The sequence below is a fragment of the Myiozetetes cayanensis genome, unplaced genomic scaffold, assembly GCF_022539395.1.
Source record: "Myiozetetes cayanensis isolate MyiCay16 unplaced genomic scaffold, myiCay2020 scf86, whole genome shotgun sequence".
Lineage (NCBI taxonomy): Eukaryota > Metazoa > Chordata > Aves > Passeriformes > Tyrannidae > Myiozetetes > Myiozetetes cayanensis.
Genome location: NW_026088141.1, coordinates 33,305 through 45,459, shown reverse-complemented (window position 1 = coordinate 45,459; position 12,155 = coordinate 33,305). Strand labels below are relative to the sequence as shown.

Sequence of the window (12,155 nt, the reverse complement as noted above, 5' to 3'; positions counted from 1 at the left end):
ATAGTCTAGAATGATGTATGTATATATGGAGTTAAAAAAGGTTCAATGTGATAGATGTATGGTGGCATGGAAAAGGGAAAAAAAAAAAATTAGGGGTGGATAATGTCATAGTTCTGATTTTAGCAAAGAATTTTTTTTTCTTCCCTTTCCCTCTGCTGTGTGTGTGTGTGCTCCGTATATTGCCCATTGGGTGAACAAAAGAATCGGCCTGGCCCAGTAATAGCCAAGAGATTAGTCTTGACAACGAAGGAGAAAGAGTTGAGGGGGAGCTGGTGTGTGGGGCTGGAAGGAGGTGGGGAAGGGAGGTGTGGCTGGTGTGTGTGTGCCAGTGAGGTCAGGACCTGCAGTGGGCTGCAGAGCTGCCTAGTTTGCTTCTTTTCTTCCTGTTGGAGTGGAGTTTGTTGCTGTTCTCTTCTCAGCTGTTGCTGGCTGCAGGCCCTGCTTAACACTAATCCTAATCAGCTGAAGTTCGTGAGTTTTCTTCCATTGGGAGAACTTTCTGTTTTATTGCTGTTTTTTTTCTTTTCCTTTCCTTCCCCCTTCCCCCCCCCAGTCCCTCTCTCTCTCTCCTTCCCCAGTGTGGGAAGGGGAACCGAGTTTGTTTTTTTTTTTTGGTTTTTGGTTTGTACCTGGAGAGTACTGTTTTGTTTTTTTTTTCCCCATCCCACGGGGCGGTGACTAGGGATTCCATAGCGTCGCCTGGTGATGGGCACTGGACATTACAAGTTCTGCTTCCTCCAGTGATCCAACAGCGCCACCTGGTGACTACAATAGGACACTACAAGTTTTTGCATCTTCAGTGACCCGACGGTGCCCCCTGCTGACTGTGGTTGGAACTACATCAAAGGGTGCAAAAAAATTGAACTGTTTGATTTTCTTCTTTGTTCTTAAAGGGGATTATTGGTGTGTATAGGAGTATTGCTTAGTTATTTTACTTGGGTTTTTTTCCGTGTTCCTGTTAATACACACATACCTTTAATAAAGGGCTGTTATTTTCCCTTTTCCATAATTTGTTTTCCTTCAATCAAAGCCTCTTAATTTTGGATTTATAATTGCTTGGAAAGAGAAGTTTGGGTCTTTTCCTCCTAATCCATCCTCAGCAAAAGACCCTTGTCTCATTTAAACTGGGACACTTGTCATGTGGGTGAGTGTGGTATTCCTCTAAGGTGAGATACCCCCCAGTCTGTGAGAAATGTTTTAACTTTTGAAGAACAATATGCAGGACCATTATCTGTCTTTATAGTTTTTGGGATTCCCAAAACTGCGAAGCAGTTAAGCCAGTGTCTGATGACTTCTCTTTCCTTTTCCCTGGTGTGGCATTAATATACTTAGAGTGTGTCTGCAGTGACGTGTACATACTTTAGCTGACCGAATTCAGCTATATGAGTAATATCAGTTTGCCATATCTCATTAGCTGCTATGCCCCGGGGATTAACCCCTTCTTTAGATGGCATTGGGGTAAATTGTTGGCAGTCAGGACATGACATGAAGATATCTCTGGCCTGATCCATTGTAAGTTGGAATTGCCTCTTTAAAGAGTGTGCATTCTGATGGAAGAATTGGTGAGAGAGTTTGGCCTGTTCAAGAGTTTTGGGAACAGTAGCAATCATAGCGGTGGCATCTGCTCTTTGATTGTCCTCCGCTATGGGTCCTGGAAGCTCTGTGTGGGAACAGACATGCATTACATAAAAGTCAGATTTTCTCTGATTGACAAGGAACCATAGAGTACGTATTTCTGAGAAGTATGGATTAGTCACATCTCGAAGGAAGGAGGTTTTGAGATGTGAGTCTAATCCTGCAGCATAACATGAATCAGTAATGACATTCAGAGGCTCATTACAAAATAATTCAAAGGCTATGCAAATAGCAGGAACTTCTAACACCTTTACAGAACCTTTGTCAATGGTCTGTATTTGACTGCTCCAGTGGCCTCACAGCCTTTTTTGATCATCCAGATGCGTCAGTAAAGACAGTTGTGCCTGGTACTGGTTGTGGTCGGCAGCGACGCGTAGCCATTAAAGGTAAATTCCCAATTTCTGCCCAGAGTCTGTTTAGGAAAGTGAATGGAAATGTCATCCTTGTAGTCTGCCAACGCAGCCCGAAATCCAACGTCCTCTGCAAGAAACCAGTTCAAGTTGTCTTTTGTTGTTGGGATGTAGATAATCTCTGGGTCCCATCCATCCATCTCCTGTAGCCATTCTCGACCTTTAACAACAAGCTTGGCAAACATGCCATTAATAGTCCAGGCAGTTTTAGGTGGAGAATGAGGCAGAAACAATCATTCCAGAATTCACAAAGGGTCAGACTCCATCTGTTCCCACTGAAAAAGGACAGCAAAGGGTTGAAAATTGCTGGATACAAGGGTCAGGCGAATATGTAGATCTGGATGTCGTCGTCTACCCTGTCTGTTTACAATAGCCTGCAAGCATACCTTTAGAACCTGTTTTGCTTCTGTTCTTAACAACCGAACAGAAGTTAAGGCCAAGTCACCTTTAAGTAACTCAAAAAGGGGGTGCAGTTCCTCTGTGGTGATGCCTAGAATTGGCCAAAGCCAGTTAATGGCTCCTAACAGCTGCTGTAAGTCATTTAGTGTCATAGTGTCCATTACCTTAAGAGTCAGGGGCTGTTGCATGATCTGCTGCTTGATTTTCCATCCAAGGTAGGCCCAAGGCTGAGTTCATTGGATCTTTTCAGGAGCAATCTGTAACCCTGCTTCTTGAACAGCATTGGTTAGCCAAGTCATTATTGATTGCAACTCAGTTTCTTGGGCGGCAGCCATTAATATGTCATCCATATAGTGGTATATGACAGCTGAAGGGTAAAGCTTCCAAACAGGGTGTATTGCATTAACTACCACTGTTTGGCAAATGGTTGGACTGTTAAGCATGCCTTGTGGCAATTCAACCCAGTGACATCTCTGCATGGGGTCTGTGTGATTTAAAGTAGGAATGCAGAAGGCGAAGTAAGGGGCATCATCCGTGTATTCGGGCTTAATTAAACACTGCTACTTTTGGTCTGTGTTTGGCCCAGCCACCTGTGAGAGTCTGTTCTTTTCCTGCCAAGTTATGAGAAAACAAGCACTGATTAATGAGAACTTTGTCCTTGAAGGAAGCATCTTGTATAAACTGAAATTAATTGGGGTCTCACCATTGGCTGACAGCCCTCCAAGGGCATTTGAAGGAGAAAGTGAAAAGGATGATGATGAAGCAAGCCCCCAGACTCATTTAGGAAAGACCTCCCAAGGTGTAGCATGCAGGCATGGGGAAATTCCAATGTACACACACATGCACAGAAGGGGTACCACTTACATAATGGGGGGAGGGACCAAAAGCCACACCTACCCAGGTAGATGTCACCTGCTAATTTTATAAAAAGAAGATAGCTCATACTGGGAGTGGAGTCAAGCTTCACATGGAAGACAACGTTGCCTTTTGTGGGGACACCCGCTATCTTGTGAGCCTGCTGACACTCCGAGGATGCAGGTTCTCCTATGGGGAATTCTAGTCATTCTGGGGTCGGTAAGACAACCTTGTAAGTAACACCTGCTTGAGTGGGGGAATTTACTGAGGGCTTATTTCTCTCCTCTTTCCTGTCTCTCATTTCGTTGGCCACTTCCTTGTGATAAATAAGCAGCTAGGTAGGATAGCCCCCAAGGATCTGGACTAGTTGCCAGAAGCCCAGAAGAAACATATTCTGAAAGTATAGCAGAGTTTAGAGGACTTAGAAGAGGGGGTAAGTAGTACCTACTACACTCGTAGTCAAACTGTGGGACAGAAAGCTAAAAGCAAAACTGGGGTTAAAGCTAAAGCTAAAACCGATGCCGGTCATGTGGTTGCTCCCTTACGAGAAGTGGTAGCACCCACAGGTAACCTAGTAAAGGTAAAAATACCTTTTTCATCAAGTGATCTGAACAGCTGGAGAGCTAACATCTGAAAAGTTAAAAACTTTGGGGAAGATCCAAGTAAAGTAGCTGAGAGATTTGAACTAATTGTGAAAAACCAGGATATTGATTGGCAAGATGTGCACCTGATGTTATCAGAGCTAACAGAGACAGAAAAAGAACTTGTAATAAAAACCAAAAGGAGTCATTTGCAGGGGCAAATTGCAACTGGTACCTTACAAGGTACCATCGATGAACATTTCCCATGAGTGAATCCTAATTGGGATCCAAATAATCCAGCCCAGTATAGATCACTGGTCAGGTACAGATTGTTAGTATGATTGGGGTTGGAAAGTGCCATACCCGAAGCAGTAAATTGGGTCGCCTTATACGATGTGAAACAAGGGCAAGATGAGACCCCAACTGCATTCTTAGACAAGTTTAGAGCAGCTATAAGAAAATACACAACTCTAGATTCGTCCTCAGATGCAGGTAAGCAGCAGTTAGTGGGTTTGTTAATGGGACAAAGTAGCCCTGATATTAGAAAAAGATTGCAGAAAATTAAAGAACCTGATAATAGGGACTTAGAGACATTAATAGGAGAAACTTGGAGAGTGTACAACAGAGATAAAAAGGGAGATAGGAAATTGGTGAGGGTAGTAGTAGCTGCTATAACTCAAAATTCGAATTTTCCAGGACCAAGTTTCAGAAGTCGAGGCCGAGGCCAGATCACACGAGGGAGAGGAAGCTTTCCCTCCCAGCAAGCAAGAATAGGACAAAACCAGTGTTCCTATTGCCTAGAAACAGGTCATTGGAAGCGAGACTGCCGTAAGTTGGCAAATAGAAACTCAGAAGGAACTGTCATCACTCATCAGAATAGTGAATGAGGGGGACCGGTTAATACATGCCTACAGCTTTAACTTGCTCTAATACTAAAGGAGGCCATTGTGCCTGATGTTGAGGGTTAGAAAACTGTCCTGTGCCAGTAAGGACATCACCACCATTTCCATATCGGGGGTCATCTTGAGGCCATTGCAAATTTCTTAATCCCTGTGTTGCAGCCCTCTTAAACCAGACTGACTGGAATACTGAGAATTGCACCGGGGGAAATAGAATCTGGGCAAGCATCTGTATATCATATGGGGTCATTTCCTCCATAGCCAATAGCCTAAGCATACGCATAGTAGGGGCCGAGTTGGACCCATACTGCACTGCTGTTTTCTGTAACTCCTGAATCACCTTCCATGAAAACGGGCGGTGCTCATCAGGCTGTCCATTAGCTGGATCCCCCCTCACCACCGGGAAAGCCCCAGCCTCCCCACTTGGTAAGGAGGCTACCTGATGAGAAGTGCCCTCCAACGGGGCATCAATCTGATCTGCTAACTCCCAATTTCCCTCTTGCATCGCCCGAGCTTTAACCTTTTGTCAGAATGTTAAAGGATCACGGTGTCGGACGGTAACTTGTGCAGGGGGCAGCTTCCACTTTCGAGAAGGCTTATGACGGATGATACTGCTTTGTGCCTTTTGTGATTGTACAGGCACCAGAACATCCTCCTCACTTTCATCAGAATGGCTATCAGATCCCGATGGCAGAGGAGGATACATAGGAGGCTCAGAAGGCTCTGGGAGGTGTTTATGAGCCTTCTTGCATTTGGCTTTGCTGATTTTTGCAGGAGAAGTTTTTGCAAATTCCTGCGGAGATTTATAGGACCTACTCTTGACCGCAGGGGACCTAGGTCCGTATATCTCATCTGAATCGTCCCATAACAGCCCCCGTTTTGCTGAACGAAACCCTTTTACTTTTGAAAGTTTCGCCCCCCCGCCCTTAGAGGGGAGAGGAGGCGAAACTAAGGGAGTTTCACTCTCACAAGGTTCGAGCGGAGGGGCCGAGGGAGTCACAGCAGGAGAGCTGGCAGCAGCAGGATTTACAGGGGGAGGATTTGTGATATCAGGAGTTACAGAGTTCCCAGAACTTTTCCCTTGTCGTTCTTACTAGCTACACCGGAGTTTTCCCGCCTCCAACAGCTATCTCGAAGCTGTCTTTCTCCGTCCTCGTTCGGGACGTGTAACTATTTACTTGACCAAGTTAGAGGACTGACTTACAGAAATTACTTTACACTGTAAGGCAGTTTAACGAAGAGAAAATTAAGCAACAACAAAAGCAGAATAGCAAAACAGTAGTACGGCAATATAGCAACTAAAGTTCGCAGCTGCAGGGGTTAAAAAACCCCAGCCACAACTTTGTTACTCAGCTATCATTGTTACCTAGCAACGGGCCAGCAGGCGCAGCTCAGCTCAGATTCCTCAGCTCGACTTGGCTGGCGAAAGCAGGGGGGGGGCAGACGCCGCAGCAAAAGCAGAGGCGGAGTTTTCAAAAAGCAAGCAGTGAGTGCAGACTCCAAGTTCGATCTCCTCAGCTCCGAGTTAGCAAGCTAAGCTACTGCGGCAGATGATTGCAAAAAGCCTGGCTGCTCTGTAACAAAACCGGAGGCAGAGGTAAGGCGGAGACCTCTCCTCTTTTGGTTCAGCAGAAGAGCAGCGGCAGAGGCTGCCGCAGCAAACGGCGCGGGCCCCAAGCCCCGGGTCTGCCGTGCTGCGTCTCTGTTTCGTCTTCTGCGGATCGCCGGTCAGGGCTCGCTCGGCGGCAAAGTCCAGATCTTCTTTTTCGCTACTTCCTCTCTTCACTCCTCCGTTGATCGCATCAGGGTCTCCAATTGTCGTGGGTCGAGGCGGGACACGACACAAAACCCTTGTGGATCCAGAGGCTGGAACACTTTATTGCACAATGTCTGCTACTTTTATACACTTTTTAGGCTACACATGTCAACTCTCCACTGGTTCCCACATACATAAATATTCTTCCATTGGCCACTAACGGTGTTATATAACTCTGCTTACTGTGCATGTCACGAAACACATTTTGCTGTGTTCAGCACATTTTACCGGAAAACCATATTGTTACAACTTCCGGGTCCGGGCGTAATTCTCCCCTGAACAAAGGTTCCTGCTAACTTTAACTCTTCCCGAATCCCCCAGGCCAGCTGGGGGAGAACCACCACAGTAGTCCATACTGATATATCGATAAACGACACCAACCTGTCATTCCTAGTGTTGCCTAAAAGGCTGTGGAGGAAAAAAAGACTCCAGGCCAAATTAGGTAGGAGGTAAGATAAGGATATAAAAGGCTTTAATGAGCCCCCAGGCTTCCAGGAATACCACCACCCTGTGCTCCCAGATACAGGTATTTACAATTTTTATAATGATTTTCACCCAATCCCCATCCGTCCACCGCCCAGGTTCTACCCCCCAACACACCTTTCGGGAATTGACTCTGGGGGTGTTTTGTGACCTCCTCTTCTTCATCTTCCTCAGAGCACATGCTGTTCTTAGAGGCCTTCCAGAACTCTGGGCCTGAAGGTTGTTGCGTCTATGACTATATCTTCTTGCACAGATTTTAGGGTGTTTTCTACAATTCTACCTTGAAAATGAAACTGAACAGGTTAATGGAATTTAGGGGAATTGATATGGGAATGGGTAACAGGGTTTGCTATGTGTAATTGCTGTGTTAAAGGGTAAGGGATAATGTGTTGCTACTTTAAAATCTACATTTACTATATAACTACTTCTAAAATCTACAAAATTAAAAAATCAAAACTACAAGGCATCACTAGAAAGGCTCATAGATCTCTCACCATTTCTGGTCTTGGCATCTGGCAGATAACTTCCTTTCTTGCTGTTCCCAGGGAACGTTGTCTATCGGAGACTTCATATCCCAGATATACCACTTTTTCTTGCACCAACTGTGCTTTCTGTTGGGACACTCGATAACTGTTTAAACTCAAGAAGTTTAAAAGAGAGATTGTCCACTGCACACACACTTCTTCTGTTACGGTTGCTATTAATAAGTCATCTATATATTGTAGAAGAATGCTATCTCCCGGTGGCTGCTGCCATGTTCCAGCTCTTTGGCTAGTTGGTTACTGAACAAAGTGGGACTATTTTTGAATCCTTGTGGTAAAACCATCCAACTTAATTGCATCTTTCTCCCCCTATTGACAGATTCCCATTCAAAAACTGATGAACGCTGAATGGATGGGAAGGGGGAAACCCCGAAACAGAGGCTTTCCTTTTACCCCTGCTCCGAGGGGGAGCAGTGCTCTCCCCCTGGTCCCCCCATCCCGCTGCGCCTCATGGCCCTACCGAGGGACCACGGGACCGTCAGGCAGGCAGCAGGGAATGCAGGCAGAGAGAGTTTATTCAAATTTCCTGCAGCTTATAAGGCTTCTGGGAGGAAGGGAGGTGTTACAAACCAACCAATTTCAGGAAAGGGTTAACAGCCAATAGATGAGTTTCCAGTTATCTCTCAGACATTCCAGGGATACAGTGGGGGGTTTTGGGAACAAGAAAGTTTACACAAAGGGTCACAAGCACCATGTTGGAAACATGGTCACTTCAAGAACACCACAAACCTCTGCACTCTTTATATCCTAAAAGCATATTGCAACATCTCACCCTTTTTTGTTTTGTAAAGCTGAATAAACCTTCATTGTTTTAAAACTCCTGGCAGACGTGCAAAGACACAAACAACAAACAAAAAAAAAATTTAAAACAAGCAAATGGGTTTTTCTGGCTGTATTACTTAATTTTCCCTGTTTATAATTACTTTTCAATGCTTAAAACCTGCACATTTTACCCCATTGATAGGTCTTTGTTTTATTAAAGATATTTTATATTAGTTACACAGGTTTATATTTGCAAAATTTTGTCATCTAATTTAAAACTGTTTTCATTCTGTTTCATTTACTGCTGGATAGAACAACACATACTGCAGTTTAAAGAGTTCATTAGAGTCAGTTTTTTGCAGGAGGGATTTACCGATGTGTGGAAGGAATGCTGCTTCTGTTTTCTTTGTTTTTCACTGCAGTTTTGGTTTGAGATCGGGGGGAGGGGAGGTCCTCGTGGCACGTTGTTTGCTCTTTCTCCGGCCATGCGGCGCAGGGCTGCGGAGGAGGTACTTTTTCGGCGGCTCCCTCGGCACATGGGGCAGGGGTACGCGGTTCTGCGGGGGGTCCCCGGCGCTGCTTGCGGGAAAGGGATGCTCTTTCAAGCGACCGGGTCTCGGCGTGGTAGGACGGCGGTTGATGTCGGACTGTCCCAGTGTGCATGGTGGTGTTGCTTCTGTCTTGGCCCCGGGACGGGGTGGGGTGCTTTCTCAGCTCTCTGCGGCGATTTTGCAGGGACGGTCCCAGGTGGTAGCATAAACAATGTTGCTTTCCGGAGTTATTCGCGGGAGGGAAAGTTGAGTAGCTAGTTTTAACTAGTTTAATTCTTTCCTCGCCAATTAATCAGAGTTCTTTAGCTGGAACGGAACTCTCTTTCTTTAGTTCTTAAGGCAGTCCTTTTTAAATGATTTACCAATGGAATTGTTTCAGGGTTAGAGGGATAAAGGATTTTGCTGGAATTTGCTTCCTACCTTCTCCGAAGTGAAGTTAGGTTGACGGATGTCCCACAAACCTCTGAGTTTGTGACACCCGGAAAACGCTGAAATTCCAGACGTTCGACCGACACAGAATATCTTCTGTGCTGAAGGTGTCTCCCCTTCACAGAAGGAGTAGGTCCACCATGCCGTACCCGGGTGCCATTTGACGAACGCTGAATGGATGGGAAGGGGGAAACCCCGAAACAGAGGCTTTCCTTTTACCCCTGCTCCGAGGGGGAGCGGTGCTCTCCCCCTGGTCCCCCCACCCCGCAGCGCCTCATGACCCTACCGAGGGACCACGGGACCGTCAGGCAGGCAGCAGGGAATGCAGGCAGAGAGAGTTTATTCAAATTTCCTGCAGCTTATAAGGCTTCTGGGAGGAAGGGAGGTGTTACAAACCAACCAATTTCAGGAAAGGGTTAACAACCAATAGATGAGTTTCCAGTTATCTCTCAGACATTCCAGGGATACAGTGGGGGGTTTTGGGAACAAGAAAGTTTACACAAAGGGTCACAAGCACCATGTTGGAAACATGGTCACTTCAAGAACACCACAAACCTCTGCACTCTTTTATATCCTAAAAGCATATTGCAACAAAAAGCAAAAATCTTTGGACTTTCCTGAGCTAGGGGTAGACAGAAAAAGGCAACTTTTACATCTAACACTGTGAACCAAATCAAATTATCTCTTAATTTTGTTAAAAGTGTATAGGGATTTACTACCACAGGGTGTAAGGTTTTAGCTATCTCATTTACTGCCCTCAAATCTTGAACTAGTCTAAAAGTTCCATTTGGTTTCTTGACTGGGAGAATTGGGGTGTTAAAGTCTGACTCACAATCTATAAAAAACCCCAATTTCAAAAAGTTTTCAATTATCGGTTTAATTCCTTTTCTGTCTTCTAACCTCAATGGATATTGTTTCCTGACTACTGGCTTTGCCCCTGGTAGTAATTCTATCTTGATAGGAGTTGCCTGTTTTGACTTTACGCAGCTCATGACTAAACTCAAGGCTGCTATTAATTTTTCTTCATTCACCTGAATTTCAAGTTTTCCTTTTTCAAATTTAATCACAGCTCCCAGGTTTTCCAACAAATCCCTACCCAACAGAGGCTTTGGGGAACTAGGCAGATATAAAAATTGAGGAATTCCCATTTTTTTCCCAACTTTGTACTTGAGGGGTTTCAGAAAGAAAACCTTTTCTGCTTGGCCTGTTACTCCCACGACTTGAACAAATTCATCACTTTTAGGCACTAGTTCTTGATTTAAAACTGAAAATGTGGCTCCAGTGTCATCAGAAAGTCCAATTCTTTTTCACCTTCCCCCTAGCTCCATTTTAACCAGTCAATGGTTTGTTGCCCAGGCCTTGAGCCCTGTTAGAGAGAACTATCCGGAAGGGTATTGTTACCATTATATGGATTATATCCTCCTAGCGGCTCCTTCCAGTGAGATGCTGTCTGCCACGGAGTCCAACACCCATGCTTCTCTGAAACAGTATGGTTTGATTGTGGCTCCTGAGAAAGTACAGCGTGCTCAGCCATGGTTTTACCTTGGCATGAAGGTACTCGAATGTACCGTTCAGCCACAGGTCCTCAAATTGGGAACAAATATTAGGACTCTAAATGATGTCCAAAAATTGGCATGGAATATAAATTGGTTGCGTCCCTACCTTGACCTGACTCCATCCCAAATTCAGCCTTTACTTGATCTTCTTAAAGGCGATTCTGACCTTCGAGCTCCTCGGAAATTGACCCCCCAAGCAAAGCAAGTTATTGCTTTAGTGGAACAGTGCATGCAAACTAAACACTTATGGAGAATTGCCACTGATGTTGCAATTCATGTGTATATTCTTATCGAAAGCATGGTTCCTTTTGCCATGATTGTGCAATGGAACCCTGCCTGGCAAGATCCCCTGCATGTGCTAGAATGGCTTTTCCTGTCGGAGTGCTCTAAGAAAACAGCTCCCGGTTTGTTTGAGCTTCTGGCACAGGTAATTGTCAGAGCACGTACCCGTTGCATGGAACTTGTTGCACATGACCCTGAGGTCATCGTAGTTCCTGTGCAACTAGACTATTTTGAATGGTGCATGGCCAACAGTTCCACCTTACAAGCGGCACTGACCAATTATACTGGTACTATTAAGTACCATTTACCCTCCCACCCCCTGTGTAAATTGCACGAACAAGTTACGTTAAGTCAGAAGCTGCTTTCTTGCACAACGCTTGTGCCTGGACCCACTGTATTTACTGATGAGTCCGGAAAGACAAACAAGGCTGCTGTGGCTTGGTATGATGGTCACAGCTGGCAACACATTGTTGAACTCCAGGAAGGTTCACCCCAGATCGTCGAGTTACGCGCAGTTACTATTGCGTTTCAGCATTTTTCCTGCCCCCTCAATATAGTCACTGATTCTGCATACGTGGCTGGCTTAGTTCGACGCCTGGATAAAGCGGTCCTTCGAGAGGTTTCAAATGCCCTTTTGTTTGGGGTCCTTCGTCTGTTGTGGGAAACGATTCAAAAACGTACTAATTCTTATTATATTTTACATGTGCGCAGTCATACCACTTTGCCAGGTTTCATCGCCACGGGGAATGCTCACGCAGATCTCCTTGTTTCACCAGCCACTTTGGGTCCAGTGCCCGATCTTCGTCAACAGGCGATCACTTCGCATCAATTTCTTCACCAAAGCCGGCGTGCCTTGGAACGGCAGTTTCATTTGACGTTTGCTGAAGCCCGCTCCATTATTGCTGCATGCCCTGACTGTCAAGGTCAATCGGTACCTGCCTTTTATGGCACTAAC

At 45.3% G+C, this 12,155-nt stretch overlaps 1 long non-coding RNA gene across 1 annotated transcript; it reads right to left on the bottom strand.

Annotated features, from left to right (window-relative positions):
* Positions 1-599: 599 nt before the first annotated feature.
* Positions 600-6,936, bottom strand: LOC126652441 (uncharacterized). Its single transcript, XR_007631975.1, has 3 exons — positions 6,146-6,936; positions 2,609-3,055; positions 600-2,320 (listed from the first exon to the last, which is right to left on the bottom strand). It is a non-coding gene; the product is annotated as an uncharacterized LOC126652441 (long non-coding RNA).
* Positions 6,937-12,155: the final 5,219 nt, after the last annotated feature.